The following is a 22,248-nucleotide window of genomic DNA, read 5'->3' as shown; positions in this document are numbered from 1 at the left end:
AGTGCGGGAGGAGGGGGCTGACCACGCCTTTGAGATGTATTCATGTGCGTGGCGTGGCCGTCCGGACCCAGGGTGACACTCCTTCATTCGTGCCGCCTCAGGCCAGGATTAGGCGAGTGGGCAGCCTGGCGAAGCTGGCCGTAATGCGGCATCACTTTCATATTAAGCTCATCTCTTCTCCACGGGCCTGACGGTGGACAGGCCTCCTCTCTTTGCTGCTCAAATTATCCTCAATTACTGGGGAAAGGCCAGGCCAGGGGACGTCACCTAACCTTCACCATCTGTTAGGTTCAAAGACGCAGCACTGGGCCAGCCCGCCTGTCTCCTGCCCCTCCCCCTCTCCCCGCTTCGACCTTTCCGCCTAGGCCTGCTCCGACTCTATACGCCTCAGCACAGACACACCCCTCCGCCGCCCCAACTATCTCCCCCTGATTGGCCAGTCAGCCCGCCCTGGACACAGCTGGGAAGTGCATTTGCAGAAGGCGCATTAAGGGAGAAAAGGTTATGTCACGCTCCTTCAACAAGATGTGAATATTCAAAAGTACACACGCGCGGGGGTTAAGTCCATGTCCTCAGGACAACAGCATAAATTCAACTGCTGCCTTTTTTAAAAGTCTAATTACATTGAGGGGAACATTTTTTTAAAATGCGTCTCTAGGACGGAGCTTTAGTTCGAGATGTTTTAATCTTAACTTTTTACAACAAGCAACCACATATGAATGTAACAATACTTACAATGCTATTTGAAGTGTGGTTTGTAGTGTAGAACTGTCCAGATATGCAAACAAAACTTCTGACTATCATTGTGATGCAATACAGCTCAACCCACCTGAAGTACAACCACAGTAATAAAAATATTGTTCAGTTCATGTTACACCAAGTGGGAACTGAAAAACACAATACACTCGTGACCAACATTACAATACAGTGGTATTGGTACATGGTAGGCCGAAGCATTTATCAAAAACAAGACAGACATTCTTCCCCAGAAATAGTATTTAATATTACTGCAGTTCCATACTGTAGGAAAATGAAAAAAGATTAACAATTAAATTGAAATGTGCCTAAAAGTCATGTAAATTTGTAACTGAGTAAATGTATTAAAAAAAACACTTCTGGAAGATTAAATGCAAATGTATCCGTATAAATATTGTAAAAAGTCATTTTTAACTGAAAGGTTAAACAAATTCAGCTGAACTTTACACAGAGGCAACGAACGATTCTCTTTTGAGGACCTCTCTCACCACCACTCAATTATGTACTCGCTGATGGTGTCAATCAAAAGGCAACAATATTCTCATTTGATTATTTTTTTTTTTATTGAATTTCAATTGCTGATGTAAAATGTCATTATGTTGTGACTGGTCGGTTTATTTATTAAATGCTGATTGGACTTTTAAAAGCATTTTCAATGTTATACAATAGGCACCCTGATCAATTATTTTTTCGAAATAAGGGTGATCTGTTGTTATTTTTGGCCATACTATGATCATTATTATAATATAATATCACTATTAGGTTTCAATTTGTCAGGATATCCAACATAATTTTGGGAGGCTTAGGGCATGGAATATTTTTTTTTCTTGTTAACATTAGAGTAACATTTCTCTTAATTGTTTTAATTATTTATTCAATTTCAAACGCTAGTATTCCAAGCCTTCGTTTTGTGTTTGTGCAAGAAGTGATCTGGTGTTGATGGTTGGCTCTACTGGGTGCCATTTTAGGCTTTAATAAAAGATACCTATGTGAGAGATCCTTTTAATGTCGACGTGAAATATAGGGTTTTTTTTGTCCTTGCTTACCTGTGCGGGCTAACTTGTCGTTAATTAAACATTCATCTATATTTGAAACTGCGCTCCTGAAATATTCACGAGTTCTTATTTCTGCAATGGCGAATGCGCCTCTTAATAATGCAGGCGCTGTTTTCTGTTTGTTTCCAGCCTGTGTGTTTTAGCGGCTCCACTGTGTCCATTTGGGCTTTGCAGCTTGTCTGCCCACTCAGAGGCCCCCGATGGCAGGTCATCTGGCTTTGAAAATAACTTTTAATAAGGCTGCTGAATAATAGATGCGCTGCTGGCTAAAATCAAGCGGGGAGAAGCGGGGCTGAGGACAGCAGGTTGCGGAGACAGACAGCAAGCAGGGCTCAGACGCTTCCCTCTCCATCATCATCAACAACCTACCTCAGCCCCTCGCCAGACTCCATCAGGTCAGAGGTCATGGACTTGACCTTGTGGCCCCAGCAGAGAATGCTCACTTGATTCAAGGTTTAATTTGGGATTTATTCTGCAAGAGAGGATCCCATCTCGGGCTGCTCTATGCCTCATTATCCCAGACTCCTTTTTGGTCTCATCACCTATTAGGTGTGGAGTTAAAAAGTGGTCCTCTGGTTTGTCCATTTTGACATGAAGATCATTCAAATATCATCATTGCATCTTTCTTCCCATCACAACAGACATGTTCTTTTTCTCCTTACATTTTTTTTTTCTGACTATAGATCAGACCGGTTATTTTCGAGGACCCAATACCGAGGATAGAAAAAAATGGATTGCAATGTTTCATGTGCATTGAGTGTCTGCCTTTTTATTTTCGAAACACACACACACACACACACACACACACACACACAGATAGATACATAAATGTAGTTTTTTTTCAAGGCCACCATGTGATTTTCTTTATTCTACCACTCTCTCCCTTTCAAAATAAATATAGAAGTCAATTTACATACGGTCATATTTACCTATTAATAGCTAGAAGCGCAATTATTTTGCTCTTCCTCAGTTCCTTCAAAATGTACTCTGAAATGACAATTGGGCATGTATTTATGCGTAACAAAGATTTTTTTTTAATGAATTGTTTTCAAGGATTATTTTATTTCAAAAATACATGGTTCAGTTTGGGTCATGATTAAAAAGGTGGGTCCCTTGTTTTTATCTAGGCAATAAAATAGTTAATTGTTTAATTTCCTGCAATGAAAAATAGGATACATAAATGCTAATGTGGTATTTATTTTAATGAATGACCATTTGAATGAACATAGAAACAACACCTCCCAAATGACGTGCAGAGATTTCTATCTCGCATTTACCCATTTTTTTCCCCCCTGCAGTAGAAAGGAGTAGAAGGAAACGTAGCATTCTAATTTTCGACAAGATGTTTTCAAAGAGAACACGCTTGCGGCCTGTATAGCAGCTAAACTTTTCAAATGCAAGTCACTTACAGTATAAAGTGGAGTGATGGCTTTCATATGCCAGCTAAAAAGACTGATCATTGCTATATGCGCCTCCCACTAAGTGGGTCCCTGTGGAGGACAATTTTGGAGAGATTTTCGCCTGATATGAAGCGAGCCCTGCATGCATTAATATTACATTACAAGGCAGACTATCACACAGATCGCCTTCGTGCATGCAGGTGTAGAAGAGCTTCTCATCCACATGAATGTTACTCTCATCAAAGAAACTGCGAGGAAACGAGTGAAATTAGGAGGGGTTTTTTTGGTTTGTTGTTGTATTGAGCTTTTATTTAGGAGACGATTCAAATTGGCAGCACATGCAATAAAATGTGTATTTAGGTCACCCAAGAAAGGAGACAAATGCCGCAGGAAAGGCGCCTCAAATGTGACACGCATGGCCAGCTAGGCGCGTGCAGGCATGCACACACACACACAAACACGCGCACACACAAACACTCGCACACGCGCTCGCACACACGCGGGAACGCACGCACCAGTACGCACAAGTGCGACAGGGGCGAGGCTCTGCTCCACTCGTACGGAAGTTGTGCACGCGCGAACGTATTGGTTTCTATTCTGCTCGGAAATGTAAAAAAAAAAAAAGAAAGAAAAAAAAATAGGAGCGTATTTTAATTGTACTGTAATTTTTCCCATGCAGTGGGCACCGTGCGGCAAATAAGCACACACACACACACACGCGCGCGCGCTTACACACACAAATATATAGACGCGTGTCACAAAAGGCGCCTCCGGGAGGTCGACGCGTGCATCCCTGCCAAAATGTGTCCCCTCTCATTTGAATGTGAATGCTCCCTGCATGCACGCAGAGTTTGCAACCTTCACAGGGCCGTAACACACACACGCACGCACACACATTTACACCGCGGCGTGTTTTTTTTTTCAATTAGTGCCACCCCCTTCCCTTCCAAACCTCCGCCCACCCTTCAGCGGCTAATGCAGGCTAATTGGGCATCATTGCGGATTAATAGGCTGCGTTAATTGGCTCTCTGCAGAGAGGGGCTTCAGTGGAAGAATTTGGCAAGCGATCCGATTGGGAGTGACATGTTTGTTCGGTCTCTTTAGCATTCATCATATTCTAATAGGACACTTGTTTGCTTGGATGGGATAATTAGGGTCATTAAGGCAACAGGTTGCCAGCTGAAAATAGCAGGGGGAAAAATGCACTTGGACAGCATGCTGTTATTCTTTTCTTATGAGAACATTCCAAGAAAAATATCTTTGTTTTGTATTTAGATTTTTTGTTAGTGCAGAGGCCTTGCACATGAATTTGTTTGTTTGTTTTTTTTTTTACTAATATGCAATTTGCACTCTTGTAATAATTGTTTCAATAAATAAAACACAAATATATAAATTTTTGGCAACAAGATATTAATCATTTTATCAATGTGTGTTTGTCTTCATGTGTCTTTATGTTGACGTTGTTAACATTGCATTTAAATGACATTTAATTGAAGGTATTGTTGACAGTAATCACAACATTATATTAATAGTAATAATACTTTTCAAGAATTAAATGCACAGGCTCCACGTATTTTTTCTTCAAAGACCAGCCATGACATCATTGGAAGAGCGACATTTAATCTGGAGGCCTTAAGCAGGCAAAAGAGATCCATGCACCAACGCAAATAGAAACATCGATGCAGGATGTTCGTGCATATTACCGCAATGAAGCCCATTTGATCAACAATCAATCAGCATTTGTGAAACCAAAACCAGTGCTGGCAAACTTATCATGAACAACTACAAATACACTCTGACGAGAAATGGGCCCAAACATCCTCCTGTACACGTCACTCGTATGCAGAACGATGTGCCGCATACAAGGCACATTACATGATGATGTTACTTTTGAAATCATACTGCAAAATGTCAGAAGAGGTCAAACGAATAAATAAGTCAATAAATAAATCAGGAAATGAATGAATATGAAAAAAAACAGTGAAACACTAGCACCCTTATATCAGAACTAGAATGACAACAACGTTGCTGCTGCAGTAGTGGAGGCATCTGGCTCTCAATGAATCCCCCCCTCCCAACACCAAACCCCTACCTTCTAAACCCCTTCTCACCCCCCCCCTCGTCCCACCCTGGTGAAGTTCAAGGTCACTGCAGTCAATGGCCCACACACAAGAAGCAGCCCCATTTTTGACAGCATTTTAAAAATCATTTGGAGATTTACTATTTAGATTTGAAAACATTCTTTGTTTTATGATTAAATGACTGTAATCATAATTGATCTCAAATTGCTAGATTCCTTGCAAAAAGTGATAAGTGCTGGCAATCATTTACAATTTATACAAAATATGCATGTAATATAAATATACCCACACTTGTGAATGAAGTACAACACATCACTATCAAGCAACTTTTGCGGTAAAAGGCCCCTCAGTCTCATTAGCATGACTTAATGAATTAAGTGTTCCCAATTACTTTTTGATCAGGCATAGCAAATCTTTAGCCTAACAGCATCATTGCTGAAACGTCATTTTGGAACATTAGTGGAAAATATGGAGAAAAAAATAATACAACAAATTCAACAAACAATTGTTCCGTTACCTGGATTTAATCTTTGCGGATGACCATGAATTGGATGATTGACAATCTATGCGGAGATTAAAACACACACACACACACACACACACACACACACACCTTGTTGTACTATTTGTTGATATTGTGACAATAACGATTTGAGCAATTATGTTTTTGGCTGATAAAATTTGCTAAAAGTCATCTCAGTATTAGTATGAATGGCAACAATGCAACAATTTTCAGACATAAACGTTAATATAAATAACCATGACACCGTTTGCTCAAATAACACTCTGAAAAATAAAAAAATTAAAAAACGCTTTTTGCCCTTCACTCTGATGATGCTCTGGTCTGCTAAAATCATGCACTCTTAGTTAAATTGATCATTCAGTTCTGGCCCTCAAATGAAAGTATTAACAACAATGATAACGATAATATAATCACCATTTCATTCCGTTTTTTGGTGTCTTAGTCCATGATTTTAGAAAGGGGACAATTTAAGTCCATATAAAACACGAATTAATGAAATTCTACAAGACCTGTGAAATTATGTTACTTATATCAAAACAAAAATGGTGATTTCTAATGAAGATCCACTCATTAAATCTATTTCACTCCTTCATTGATTTACAGATTCCACCTTATCCTAAGTTTGTGTGCATGGCAATTTGTGAGAAATCAAGTAATGTGACATTAAAATGAAAGCAAATTAGGCTTACTTGGAATCACAGTATGCAACTACAAATAAAAAACCTGAAAAAAGGGTTAGCTTGTACTACGAAATAATAATTCACATATTGTTTTCCAAGTATTTGAATGTTGAAATGATGATTCGTGATCCGAGACAAACATTTGTGTATGCATGTACGAGACGAAAGGACGTTAAAGAGGCCGATCGAGTTCAAATGTGATTTTTTTATTTTTTTTGTCACCGCTGGATGAGGCAAAGCGAAAAGGGTGAGGCACCGATGGGGGAAGCGAGAGGATGCTAGGTGGTCCCAGGTGTGTGTAATGACATCAGAGGGGCGAGACATCCCGCATGTGCACACTGGAGAAGAGATCCAGTTTCTTTTCCAAGGTCTCTTCATGAGAGGCAGGTCACGGCCAGCCGCCTCCTCCTGACACGTAATTGCTGATATTGATTATAGGTTATCATATGCTGCGGGCCATTTGGAAGATAATGCTACAGGGGTTAATTTGTCAGCCATTAACATCCTGCTTCGCTTCATATGAACATGTAAATTAAGTTTAGAACAACTTGGTAATAGGCCACTTAGCCTCATCTAATAAAAGGAAATGGCTTTAAGTGCTATAACACCTCAAAGTGACAACAGTTCAAGCGCATTTGGAAAAGGTTGGGATTTCAAAAAAAAATTCTGCCATTTTGTCTCCAAATCAAAGCCCCTTCTGATGTGTCCTATAGGGCAGCGCTTACCATAAAATTGCAGTGCTAACCATTGCCAAAAATGTCCTCCACAAAATTGAGACTGGCATTTCCAGGAAACGCCTTTTCCCTTTTCACCGGTCTGTAAAAAAGCCGCACGCAGACAGCGTACAAGTCTGTCAGAGCGATGAAGTGACCGCTTCAAAACCGTGAGACACTTTGCAGCTGTTTGCTAGTATTCCATGTCTCTCGAGTTGGCTCTCGAGACAGATGCAGTATAGTTGTACGCCGCTGCAAACTACAACCAGCGCGATGAACATGAAATTGACCGTTTCAATCAAAAGTGATCGTTGTCTACCGTAAAAGCTTAGATTGTGTACCTAAAAAGCACCCGTTCAAGCTGCATATGTGCAATAAATGCATTCGAGTCAGTAATAGAGTATATTAAAATTATAAGTCAGTAGCACAATTGCCTGAGTCATTTGTAATTCAATTGTACACATAATCAATAACAAATGTCAATGTACTTGCAAAAATTGTGGCTTCCTTATCGCTGCATTGATTCTTCTAAGTCGAATTGAGGTAAACAGACTCATTGCTGGTCACACGTGGTACCTCCTTTTTTTCCCAAAAATGTTCAAAAATAATTTGGGCAATTGCACCCAAAAGGCATTACTGAAATGAACAGTGGTATTTGCGGCCCTTGCGCCGGGTCAACATGCATTGTCAAAACATGTTTGCAAATGTTCAAACTTCAGCAATCCCCTCAGGGTATATAATGCAACAAAATGTTGAAAAGCAGTCAGACAGATTTAACTGCCTCACAATCATCACACTTGTTCACTCATTCCGCACCCCCCCCCCCCTTTCTTTTCTCAGCAAGGAATCGCACATCAAATACACAAAAATCACAGAAGAGAGAAACGCGGTAACCTTTGAGAGAGTCGATCAGAGGTGCGCAAGCACCTGGTACAGCCCAGAGCAGTAAAGACAACCCACTTGAACTTCAAAAACATGACATTTGCCACCTCTGAGCACCAAACATGTCTCTCTAAGTCTACACCTGTAAACCTGCAAACCCACACAATGTAGATCAAGAGCTTTCCTCGCTCAAGCAAACGCTATTAAAAGTTACGCAGTAGCCTACCTTGGCCAGTGTGTGTGTGTGTGTGTGTGTGTGTGTGTGTGCGTGAGTGTGTGTGTGTGTGTTGAGATAGGGCAAAACTATTTAGTAAAACAATATACTTGAGGGTTTTTCTCGTCAATATTGCCATTTTATATGTGATTATTTATTCAAGGTCTTCTGCCCATGTATTTTTTTACAAGCACAATCACAAACAATAAATCAATCCTTATTTAGTAAACAACATCAAATGTATAAGTATAACTGTTTAGATTTTTATAGGTGAACTAACCATGAATTAATAGGCTATTTACTTCAATGAGAGTTGTTTACTTCCTACTTCCTAGTTGTTTACTACCGCCTTTGAAGCGTTCAGAGCAACAACTTCGCAAAATGCCACCAAATAAGTGTGGCATCGTCAGAAGTCAGATTCGAACAATAATTCCAACAAATCTTTGGCTTTAGCACTTCAAATGTCCACGTTTCTTAAAACAACATGTGAATGGCACTGAACCTTTCTCAACACTATATGAAGAAAATAAAATATAGAGATACAGGAAAATAAAGCCTAACATTTGACCAAGATGAAGCATTTTACCAAAAATTCTATTGGAAAATTGCATTCTAGTACATTACCATGTCAATTTGAATTTGATTAATTCTTCAGCCTTGATTGGAGTGAGAGAGAGAAAGAGAAAGAGAAAGAGAAAGAGAAAGAGAAAGAGAAGAGAGAGAGAGAGAGAGAGAGAGAGAGAGAGAGAGAGAGAGAGAGAGAGAGAGAGAGAGAGAGAGAGAGAGAGAGAGAGAGAGAGAGAGAGAGAGAGAGAGAGAGAGAGAGAGAGAGAGAGAGAGAGAGAGAGAGAGAGAGAGAGAGAGAGAGAGAGAGAGAGAGAGAGAGAAAGTGAGGAAGGGGAGTGGAAAAATTGTGAGTAGGTGCTGGTCAGCAAATCAGTCAGTCGGTGAAACACAGTTGCTGGGGGGAAAAATGGAAGGCCCGCATACCTGTTTGCAGCAAAGCGACAGCGGGGCAAGACCTCCATGCAGCCTTGTTGTCTATTGCATTAATTATCCTCCCGGAAAGATGCTCGCATCGACGTCATATCTCCTGAGGTGGTACTCCTACTATCCCGTGGTCGGAGGATGGAGGTGAGCGGGACGAGAGAGGAGGAAAAAGAGCGAGTCAAAACCAGCGGCAGGCCCATGCACACCATGACTGGCCCAAGTGCGATTGAACGCGCACACTGAGGCCTCTGCGGCGAAAGTGGGGGTGTGGGGGGGAGGACTGTCGGGAGAGTGGCGCACTTTGTGTAGCCTGGGGATACGGCAAGTCTCACGCACCGTCACGCGCACACGCTTACATGTCACACGAGCTCTGTTAGCATTTGCGCTAACACAAAAAGAGTCATGAAAAGTGGGACGTGTGTCATCATCCAGGCTGACGGAGGGCCTCATTAACATTCACTGACAACCGCCTGCACATCTGCTCTCTATAATGTATGTGTTCGCTCATGGGGCAGCTGAAACTGGACAGGAAAATAAAAAAGGTCAAAAGTCTGGCAGGGAGAAGGGGAGAGGATGGTGATCATAAACAATGGACGATAAAAGAGATGCATATGCGTGGCGGGAGTGCGTTTACATGGTCTCTGAACCTGTGGGAGGACTGGCTGTAGTTAATCTCTTGAATATCTTGTATGCATAGACACACAACTTATACAATGGCTAAAAATAAAAATAAAAAACTAGTCATAAAGTATTAAAATTACATCAGCAACAGTGGTGTAGTGTATGGTGGCTATGTAGGGGATGGAAGATAGTCAACAATACTTCAAATAAAAAAAATACTTCAAACTGTTTTAAAGCCACTCCCAGTTGACTTTCACTGTTAAACTAAACAAAGAAAATACATAGTGTTGTAAACAACATAATTTCTTTGCCTTACCAATGTCTGTTTAGCTTAATGCTAACAAACCATGCAAAACGCCACAGAAAAAAAAACCCAAACAGCATCACTGGTTCAGTGTTATAACCTGTTCAGCAACTAATATTTTAACCGAGTCATACGACACATGTACTGTACTGGTCAACAGATAATTTAACGATACTCATAGACACATTAATTCATGGCTTTGTCACATCCCGGCTCGATTACTGCAATGCCCTTTACTATGGAGTCAGCCAGTCCTCCATTAAGCGCCTTCAGCTGGTCCAGAATGCCGCTGCTCGCCTCTTGACTGGTACACGTAAGAGGGAGCACATAACTCCTACTCTGGCATCCCTTCACTGGCTCCCCATTCATTTTAGAGTTATTTTCAAGATCCTCCTATTTGTTTTCAAATCTCTGAATATTCTCGCGCCACCTTACCTCTCTGAGCTAATCCGCCCCTACACACCTGCCCGGCGCCTCAGGTCTGTGGACCAGATATTATTAGAAGTACCAAGAACTAAACTGAGGATCATAGGGGATCGAGCCTTTTCTGTTGCTGGTCCCTCTCTCTGGAATGACCTCCCACTGAACATTCGGCAAGCCTCCTCGCTGCCCATCTTCAAAACCCTCCTCAAAACTCACTTGTATTCTTTAGCATTCGACTCAGCATGACTTAGATTTGTTCTTGGTTTTACTGTTTGGTGCTTTCTACCGCCTTTATTACCGATTTGTCTTACTGTTTATTGTACATGTTAAATTGCTCCATGTACAGGACTTTGTATGCAGCGATGGCTGTTTGAAAGTGCTCTATAAATACTGCTGACTTGACTTGACACATTCTTTACCCCCCTGTGAAAACTAACTAATATCACAGCAGTTTACTAAGTCACTTTGGGTGCATTTACACCTACACTGCATAGCCCGTTTTAAACGGATCTGAGTTCTTTCTCCATGCTGTGTGAATACACACAATCGAATCCTGGTGCGGCCCAAACAACTGGAACGAGACAGACTTTTTCAGGTGTTCTCTGTGCGCTTACGAACGGACTTGGTGCGGTTCGCTACAGATCTGACTACAAACCACTGCGGATCTTCACCAAATATAAGATATGAGCGGCTTTTTGGGCTTAACAAGCCACCGTGGCCTGACATCATGGGAAATATCTGCCCGTAGACAATGTTGAGAACACATGATCCTTCATCTTTAAACAAAACGCCGCTGCCAGCATGTTGTGGGTCAAAGCACTCAGCGGACACGCTCCGGTGGGTTACTGCACGCATTCGATGACACTGTGCCAAATTCCTGAAAAATAATCTCTCAAAATATACGTGGAATGAGCTGCTCTTGATGCTCCGCTATTTTGTAGCTTTAATAACAGCACAAATATGGAGAGCTAAAATGCAGCATAAAGAAATTGCACATTTTCCCTGGAACTAACTACAGGCCAAAAATGAATACACCCTGAGTTGTGAAACGGTTTTTATGCTTGCATGTTTGTGTTACAGTGGACCCCAGCCTGATTTCAGTTTGGCATTCACATATTCATCTATTCAGAGGTTTTATTTGTGGTGGGGGAATTATCGTATGTACAGTATTTTTTTTTTGCGCTGTATTCTGCCTCAAGGTGGCACTCAGCAAAAGGAGCATCACAATGTGCACTGAATTGAAGTAACAAATGTGGCCACAATGATTTAATTCTTGACATTCTATTGAATGATGTCAATACATGCGTCTATAAAATCAAATTTTATTGAGTGCTATTTTACTTGTTGAAATAAAATAAAACCTACACTTTTGTTTGGAAAACCCCACAACTTTCATTTCATTTTACTGGTCATAGATGATATGAGAAATGTTTTCAGTAACAAGTTGAATTTGTTTCGTGACCACATAAATATTTCAGGTCACCCCTGCGTACGCATTTGAGCTTCCTAGATTTGCCATCACGTATTTCAGCCTAATTTTCTTATTTTAATGAATTATTTGACTGCAACTGTCCATTACGAGTCAAATAAACATGAGACTGGGGAAATATAGGCAGCAGTGATGATGTTGAAAATCAATTTGCATTGCATTAAGCAAATATAAAGGCCAGCGGTTGAGTTCTCTACAGCTTAGAGAAATCACATTTCCCAAATCAAGCATCCCATTCAGGCATCGTTTCCAGTTTGTGTCTCAGTCTGCCTGGCCTAGTATGTAGATTGATCCAGATGGACACGCCGCCTAGACCTCCACTCATCCCCAATAGACCCTCTGGCTGAACTTGACTCCCAGTACTACAGATGGGAAGGAGGAACCTTCACCTTTGGTGAACCCTGGGCTATGACACCCTCACCCCCTCTGCATAATCCACAATCTTTTCGTAGCAAATCATTGAATTCAGGTTGCATTCCCAGCAGCCATCATCGAGGATACCTGATCAATACTGGGGAATTATCACAGAAGGCTTCCTCAAGCACAGTGTCAACACGCAAGCGTCGACCACAGAGCGTGTGTCTGATCAATGGGGTGGAAAGTAGCCGTGACCGAGTGGTCGAGCCTTCGAAGACACGGAGCCCCTTGCAGAGCCTTAGGGGGGTTGGTTTGCAGCTTTGGTCAGCTGTGTTGCTGAGCATGCTGGGCCAAAACTTTAAAGGCCATCAGAGGGATGTTAAACCTCAGACAAGCAAATCCCTCTTGCTTCTGTCTTCACAATTCACATTCTGTGCACTCTTTATACATATTTTCACATAAACAAATTATTTATTTTTCCCCAAATGCATACATGCCCCCCGCGCTTGTTCTCTCCATGTACTCCGGCTTCCTCCCACATTGCCAAAATGTGCATGTTTGGCTAATAAAAGTCTCCAAACTGTGCATAGTTGTAATGTTTGTCTGCGGCCTGTGGTTGACTGGCGACCAGCCAATTGCGCATTCTGTCCCCCCGGCACAAATTAGCTGTGCTTGACTCCAGATCACCGAAGACCCCGATGAGAACAGGTGCACTAGAAAACGGATGAAGAGATAAATAATAGTATTACCTCTGTGATGTGTCATTGCATCTATTCACTGTGTTAACAAAATTATCCTTCCCGAGAATTCCCATCATTGAAGCATACAATTGCCAAAATGCTTTAGGATGTCTACGAGAAAAAAAAAACTGCCGGCTCCGGCATTCACGAGCAACGTGGAGACGGTTTGAGTCGTATTTGAAAGAGATCTACTCATCTGACGAGGACCGACGAACTATACAGTGCCTTGATGCGTATTCGTCAAATGAGTGGTTCTCTAATTGCCCCACGGGGGATAAATAAAGTTATCTGAATCTGAATCATGAATTTCCACCTCATTCTGAAAAATAAGGCATTAGCCATGTACATTCCAAGGCCAACGGCTTCTGAATGGTGGATGCAATGCTGAACAATGATGTGTTTTTTCTGTGTACTCCAAAGAGGCATTCGACCTGTGATATCATCTTGTTCGCTTCTTCATTGTATTCAATCATTGGGGTAAAAATAAATCAATAAATATTACAGGAGACAAACAATTTTTCTTAGAGCGGCGTTGTTTTGATAAATGCAATAAGGCTGTCAATCCAAAAAAAATGCGATGCCTAATTTGACAAAGCTGTCAGCATGAACAAAGTTGCAAAATGAAGTCCAAACAAGACCTCTCTGAAAGTGTGTGCAAGATGTTTAAATCATTCAGTGAGCTGAAACTGTTGTCTTCTCTGAAGACCCATCATAACTATAGCATAAGGTCAAAGGTCTCTAAGACCCATAGGTGGCATCAAGAGCCCTAAAATAATCCAAGGTCTCCATGGAGGTCGCTCATCCTGGTTCTGAGTGAGCGAGTCGCATTGTACCAGGCAGCTGCACCCGCGCTCCAATCTCACGTGCAGCTTGCGGTTACTGACTTGCTTATTTGTGATGCAGATATGATCCATGCGGCTCACGGTGGTCATACATCCTAAGTAGTGTGTGTTAAAATGTGCTCTTAATAAAATATTTCTGGGGCAGCGCCGAGTCGTGCTCCCCACGCTCGTTAGAGGTCTCCGACCAGCTTGATAAGTGCAGCTCTCCTCCGTGATGATTTATTAAGGCTGGGAAAAGGGTGGGCTACCCGGTCCAAAGCGCCTCAGGACACTCCAACCTCAGAGACATTTGAGGGTAAAGGCTCGGAATAGGGGGTGCCTCCGAACAGATTTACATCATCCAGGATGCATTTCCAAATGAATTATGTAAGGCCAAATTGAAATACATCAGAGTCTCACAAATTTTGCTTCGTTTGGTAGGCCTCGATCTTTTAACTACTCACGCTTCCTTCTGATGCGCTCGCCTGCTTTGCAGTGAACCCAACTTGTGGCATTTTGGTTCTAACAGCAAGCAGCTAATGGATGGATAGGAGGATATAAGTGATGGTGTTTAAAAATAAATACAACAGTCATGGTCAGATGTGAGTAGGTTCAAGACGGAACAAGATGAGCAAGTATAGAGTCTCGATAGCTCAGGATGTCTATGGTGGATCCTTTTGAGGTCTGCAGCAAGAATGTTGTGAAAAGGACGACTTAAAAAGCTTTTCCACTGTACTGTACAGACTTGACTCGGGTCAGCTCGGTGTGGGACGATTGGTTGTACAATTTAAAATAAATACAGTGGTGTCTCGACTTATATGGATACAATTTACCGGTACAAAAGATTGTATGTTGCTAAGCCCATTCTTTTGCTTTGACTTGTGAGCAAAAATTTGAGGAGTGCTGAATGGTGGCAGTGAAATCAACTAAATTCATTTTACAACAAGCAGAACTTGGCAGATAGTGTACAATTCTTATAAAACAAGAGCCTTCAATGTGTTTGATTCAGTGCCTACCTGAAGTTTACTGTCAAACCAAACGAAACAAAGACAATTACATGTGTATTTAAAACAATCAAATACCGCTGAGCTTCATGCTAACAAACAATGCGAAAAGGCAAATAAAGGATGAATAAAGAGCATCATCTATGTTTATTGTATAACACTTTAAGCCACCGATATTTGAACACAAACAGTGCAGCAATACATATAGACAGACAATGAAAAAAACCTCCAAGGCATTATTTATGCTCTGTGAGGAACAAGTAAAACTACTGCAGCTTACTGAGTCAAAATCATGAAACTCTTCTTCATGTGTGTCGTCATGACTGTATGACTCCTTCATGAAGAAGAAACTGTTAGATTCTTCCATTCTTTATAATATGGAGGTCGGAGCAGAAAATTGTGTTTTATTCATGTCAACTGTGAAAGATGATTTATGACATGACTGCTTTGAGATACAAGCATGATCATTCCAGTATTTAAACTCATATTTAAAGGCACCACTGTACAAACTTGAAATTGTTCAAATTCCACCCCTTCATTCCTTGATTATGAGGACTTTAGGAGTAATTCTAGACAACTGACAGTAAGATGTAAAGAACTGGTATTGATTCATATGAGAATTTAATGTTGATAAAGATTCATTGTTCGTCAACTTTAAATTGTAACATACTGTGTGTTATTCTCGTTTTACAGGCTACAGTCGTACAATAACATTCGGACATCTGCAATTAACACTGTGTGTTGCGTTCAGTGCCATTACATTTCCTCGGTTAGGATACAACAAATTGTGGCAGTGTGTGGACAGGTGTGAGCTGCAGTGCTCAGCAGACATCATGAGAGAAGTGAGTCTTGAAGACGACTCCACAGAGAAACGCTTTGAGAGGAAACAGGCTTAGTGGTTGGAGGATATATCATTTTTTTTCCCCCTTGCCACAGTTAATTTTCAAATCTCCAACATCCTATAGCTGTCTGTTTTTCTTCTTACGTGTGTGCGCGTGTGTGTGTGTGTGTGTGTTTTTTTTTTTTTTACTTTCATTCTTTTCTTTTAAAATGAAACTGGAGCTGGGGCGTGATAGTGATAGATGGCTCAGCGCTCTAACACTTTATCCAATCCGGCACAGATTTCATCCAATAAAGAATCACTTGTGCACTTTCAAACTAAATGGAAGTCAGGCAGCGGAGAGAAAGGGACTGCCATGTGTTTCTGTGCTGCGAAAATCAAATTTTCGTAAAGCTGCCGCAGCGGTAGCTAGCGGACAAGGCAGCAGCAGCCATGACTGGCCGGGGCCAAAATGTTTGCACACACAATTTAATCCATCACAGAGCACCTGACAGCATATCAATCAACCTTTCATCAGCATGCCACTCTCGCCCCAAAGAAATAAATAAATTAAACATTGAATATTTATATTTTGTCACCTCTGACTGAGCTGAACTTACAGTCAACTGACCAACGAAGGGAGATGTGAATGTGAACATTAACTAAAGCTACGTTGAGGAATAAAAGTTCAGTTTACGTAGGTGCAACATGGTAAGTACACAATACTTTGAATATCAGTTTAATGATTAAGCAACGACATCATCCCCTGCATTTGGAAACCTCTTTCAAAACCTAATGAAGTGTAATGGGTGCTTTGTATTTACTTGCCAAGGCTCCCTCTGGATCCGTTTCATTTACCTTGCAGTTAACTACAGAATATTCAACAGATGAAATAAAAATGATTAAAACATTCATGTGCATTTTTAAGGCTCGTGATAGCCGTGGGCCCGGCATTGCACGGGAAATAACGAACTGATAGATGATGAGCCATCATTTTTTCCTGAACTGTTTAAAGTTCTTTCCCATTCAACACGTTGGTTCCGTAAGCTTGTCTGCATTTGTAAAAGTGCTGTCACATAACGAAATAATACTTACGGGGCAGCAGGGCATCAAAGAAACACAACAAATGTCTTACCACTATTATTGAATGAAAGCACAGAAGAGCCTGTGCAGTAAATGTTCATTTTTTTAAACTTTTACTGTATGACTCCCCCCAGCCCCCGCCCCACCAACCCTCATTATCAACTCTCTGTCTCATCCCCTCCTATGGCAGCCCTTTGTTCCGGGAATACAGTCCCTTTTACCCCGTCTGCATCCCACAGGCTGTGGCTCCGGTGGCCTATGATTTATAATTCATAGGGGCCGCTTTTATATGGGACCTTAGTGTACCTGATACTCTGCCATTGGGCCCATCCTGGGACAGTGCAAGGGGTGAGGGGGGGTGGGGGGGCTCTTCGTTACGCCTGGCACCGGAATACTAACATGACACCAGTTTCTTTGAAGCACAGCATCTATATGGAAATTGGATGGCATCTATTTTTTCCCAGATAATACCCGGAGATGTCTTATTTTTTGCCTTTAGTCTTGATTACTATAACTGCAGAGCTCCAATTCGCTTTCTTTTGCTTAATGAAATGCATGCAAACATGCATGAAATGTTTCTCAGTCCGGTGAAGTGAAGCTTCTTTTTCCATACAAGCGCAGATCTTGTTCACAGACATGGGGATGATGTTCTCCTACCTGGCCCCTGTAAAGATCTGCTCTTATGTGGTCCTTTTCCACCACGCTTGTGGTAGGGCTCATTTTGGGCCAGTGCTAAGGTTAGCACCAGTTCTCTTTCCACCACCGAAATTGGTTCGAGCTCTGGTGCTTAAAGAGGTGCTTAAGATGGCCTCAATTATTTGTTGGGCGAGACTCTGACATCTTACATCAGAGGGCGGAGTTATCATGACAATCGTAGAGGTAGAGGAATGACACCCTGAACACGCGGATGTTTTGCACAAACTGTTGAGCGGTGCACTCCGGCACAATTGTGTCCCACTAGAAGAGCGATCGCGGATGTGCCCAGTTAGCATGCAATCTCGGACTCGCAGTCAGCTTCGTAATCATCTACACTGATTAAGAGAGTTAATCGTTTGCTGATTGCATGTCCCTGACTGTTATATACTACATATAAGTATCATTGATGCTACGTTAAGTTGCCTCACAGATGCTTACAGCGCATTCTTATTCTTATTCTAAAACATAATAATTCTTCTTATTATTATATTTATTATCATTATTATTAGTGCAGGCGCTCTTGGGTAAACATGGACGTAAGCTGTAACATGTGGACGCTTTATGATGGCGTAATGGCTCCTACTTGGCTCCTTGCCAGTGGAAAACCAAATACGTTCTTCATAAGAACTTGTGAAGCACCAATTTAGCACCTCATTGGCCCTGACATCGAATGATTACCAAGTTTTTTGTTTTTTTTTTTTTTGGTAGAAAAGGGGTATGGGTGATCCACGTTCCCAGTCGGCCTCACTTCCTGCTCTGACCTCACCACGCGGCTCGGAGGTCTGCGCTCTTGGCCCTGGGCTGTGCTGGCTGCTTAAAACCCTGTTGAGACTCCAAAAGGCCAAACACTGCTTGTTGTGGATGCCTCACCACCCACCAGTGTCTATGTTGCTACACAGGGAAGGTGAATGGGCCTTATCTGATTGCCAGCAGCGGCTTACATGACAAACAGCCCGGCACAGATCAGACGTGTGTATGGGTTGTTTTTTCAAAGTGCTCCTGACTAATTATTCCTCCCTCATTTGCAAGCAGGGCTATTGCTCATTTAAATTTCAATGGAGGACAAGCATAGGGTTAAGCGTGTGGCTAAGCTCGGGGAGCTCAGAGGCTCTCACCCCCCCCCCCCCCACCCCCCCACGGAACCCCCCAATCTACGTCCAGTAACCACATCATCCACAATGACACGACACCTCCCGCTGAGTTAGCCTAATAAGCAGCCAAAACAGAATGCAAGATGTGCTGTTGTTTGTGCAAAGGACGGCTAAGGGCACTATGTGTGGGGGTTTGGTGGGGGGCGGTTAGATTGACATAGCAAAGAGCTCTCAGTCAAATCAGCGGGTTGCCCCTGGATTAGTTCAGTTGTAGCACAACTCGACGCTCCGTGGAGATCATTTATGCAATTATCAAGAACAAGGCCGGCCGCAGCGCAGTACAGCTCACTTCAAAGACAGACACCAGATGAACGGTTACAGCGCGCGGGTCTATTTCCATACAAGCTGGCCCATCCCTTCTTGTTCGCCTTCACTCTCTATGCCTACAGGCGTTTTGACTGTGCTAATGAACATTGGGCCCAGCCAAACATGCACTCGCCAAACACGCACTCGCAACTACTGTATGATTAGAGGTCTGTGATGCACACTCTGCAGGCCCACCGCGACACAAAGAAGCGCAGTGCAGGACAACTGGGCCTGTCACGCTCCCGGCTTCTGACATTAGCTTCCTTGCTTTTAAGAAACTGACTGGCTTTTCGGGTTTCTAAACGTGATGCTTCTGTAGTCTATAAAGTCGTTTGTGTGTTGCTGATTTGTAGTGCAGACCGGCAGTGCATGGATCACATCTTATGATTGCCGCATTGAATGGTCGGCTGTACTTTAAGGCTGGTAGTCAATGCTTGATTTTCTGATTTGGGATTGATATTTGTTCCAAAAATGTCCAAAACTCAAGAGCACATGACTGGAATCTCAACTGTGGATTGAGAAGCAATGAACTGCAATGAGACAATTAATGAGAGCTGCAGGTGGGCATAATGCGAATCAAGTAGTTGCTCCTCAATGCGTTGATAAAAAACAAGTCATGCCCAATCTTGTATTGGATCATATTAATTGCACACGTCTGTCTAATGTCGGGAAGAAAATTTGCCAGCTTTACTATCAGTTTCAATGTTTTGTCGATGCCGCTGTGCAATGCTTACTTTGGCAAACTTGCAAAACCAGACATTTCACCGCAACCGTGCTGATGACAACTGTGGAGATTCCCAGATAAAAACTTTAAGGTACCATCACAATCTGAAAATTTAAACCCACAGGGAACTGATAAAAAACTACAGATTTATTTGCACGACTAGGATGTCTGAAACGTCTCCCTGAGCAGCGACAACATCATTTAGTGATGAACTGCACTCTTAGTGGATCAGTTAGGTCTATGAAAACAAAACACATTCATAGACGCCCACCACTTGCATGTGCCTGGACTTTAGTAATAAGGGAACGGGCACTCCCCTGACATACACCCACCCTCAACAAGCTCTGGGCCATGTAACTTTCTAATCAGATGGAGCCATGTTGGATTGTAAAGAAAGATTCAAGACAAACATACAAGCAATAAGATCCACCTCTTGGGTAGAGTTTCTAAGCAGCATTATAAATTATTCAGCTTCAAAAGACCTGCCTTCTCAAACTGTTTATTGATGTAGGATGGACAGTGTCAGCACGCCGACATAGATATGGATGATGCCAGCAAAGTTCTGAGGACAACACAGGGTGAGGTGAGAGTTGGCCCGGGTCACGAAGACAAGGAGAGACAGCCAGTAAGTCGCATGAAAAGCCTGTACATCAGCAGTGGAGCTAATCGATCGACTGCGAGGATGCGGACACGCGAGCAGACAGATCATTTAAATGTAGTGAATGTAGGGGCACCAGACTTCAATCAATAGAATTATAGCACAACTCTGATTTCCATGGAGTCATTTCAAGAGTTCAAATTAACTGCCCCTGTGGCTTTTTGATGCTTATTTTGTCAATAAATCCACTCACATTTATTAAGTTTCATCTATTAAAGTTTTTTTTCCCCAAATTTGGGGGTTTTACAAAGCTTAAGTAGAATAGAAAAATTAGTGGAGCCATTCATGGTTCATGAGAAAATCACCACTTGTGCATCTGTGCGTGAATGATGAGTCTCTCCACACCTTTGTGGGTTTATTTACTTTAACTGTAGCTAATTGGTTTGCTTATCCGCCTTCCCGATTGAAACCGTACCTTGAATAAAGAAAACTTGCTTGTAGAAACAAAAGAAAATGAAGCGAGCAAGCATTATAGGTTTGCTGGAATGAAGAAAGATTAGTGATAAAACACCACCTCTCACCTGACTAGCATCCAGTGATGAAGTGAACCTTTGTATTACTTTTGAACCTGATTAAGCAGGATTGTGACTGAGAAAGGCTGCACTACAATTTCATGACATTTGTGAATTGACGCAAACGTATGACTGAGGTTCTGATTTCATCAACACACTCTCATCTGTCTATATTTCAATACTTTTAACAAACCTCGCAATCCGAAAATTAGACATCAAATGTTGGCCGTCTCTATGTCATTTACTGACAAGTGAAAAGCATGATCTCCCACAATCCTGACACCACAGAGCAGGTTCATTCATTTCACCCGACGGGTTCGTCCATCCCCGCAGGAGCACTCTGACCCTCTCATCTAAATGTTGCATGAATTACAAGAGATGAGTTTCCCACTACCTCTTAAACACTGCTGATCAAGACAGATGCTCATCTCATCATTTCTGTTTAGGGACGTGCTAAATTTAGCTATTCCCAGATGGGTTCCCTGTGATATACAGTGATGTAGAGAACACAAATGCCGAGGCTGTGGGCAGCAGCAAGTTTGAAGTCATCGAGCAGGAAATGGCATCACACTCTAATTCCTTTACTTCTATAGCGCCTGCAAGACTCAAGGTGGGTGGGCGAGCCAACAATTATCTGCAGAGAGTGTTTTATAATGCTGACATAAAGATATCAACTAAGACCATGTGATCAGGACGCATTAGATGTATTGCCTGGAAGCAACCCACGACGCTGAAAGTTTAATCCTGCTGATCTATATGAGTAATTGTGGTGCATTACTTCTAATTATGGCAGCAGCAGTGATAATCCCCTTAATACCAATCAGATAGACGGTGCAACGAGAGTCAAGGAAGGCACGCAGGAAGATGGGAGGAGGGGGATGCAGCAAGAGGAGTTTGATCAGTGGAAAAAAAAAGCATAGGAGTAAACTACTCAACTCAACTGTACTTACAGAGCACTTTAAAACAACCGCCCCTCTATAGAGTGCTGTACATGGAGCAAAAAATTCATAACAAAGATCGTAGAAAGCACAAATACCGTCAAACTAAAACTCATGTCTCATGCTCGGTCGAAAGCCACAAAGAAAAAAAAAGTTTTAACACCAGTTTTAAAGATATGCAGCGAGGAGGCTTGGCGAACCTCCGATCAAGGTCATTCCATAGAGAGGGACCAGCAACAGAAAAGGCTAGCTCCATCTCCAGTATTGTACTTTGTAAAAACAGACAGTAAAGACTTCATTTAACAGA

At 42.0% G+C, this 22,248-nt stretch overlaps 1 protein-coding gene across 1 annotated transcript in view; it reads right to left on the bottom strand.

Moving 5' to 3' along the window:
• Positions 1–9,503, bottom strand: part of zfhx3b (zinc finger homeobox 3b) — a 266,964-nt gene extending 257,461 nt beyond the window's left edge. Inside the window, exon 1 of the mRNA XM_052063746.1 lies at positions 9,295–9,503. The gene's annotated coding sequence lies outside the window, so the exon portion shown is untranslated. The remainder of the gene's footprint in view (positions 1–9,294) is intronic.
• Between the last annotated feature and the right edge of the window lie 12,745 nt (positions 9,504–22,248).

This window comes from Hippocampus zosterae, chromosome 4, assembly GCF_025434085.1.
Source record: "Hippocampus zosterae strain Florida chromosome 4, ASM2543408v3, whole genome shotgun sequence".
Taxonomy (NCBI): Eukaryota; Metazoa; Chordata; class Actinopteri; order Syngnathiformes; family Syngnathidae; genus Hippocampus; species Hippocampus zosterae.
This window is presented reverse-complemented; position numbering and strand designations above follow the sequence as displayed.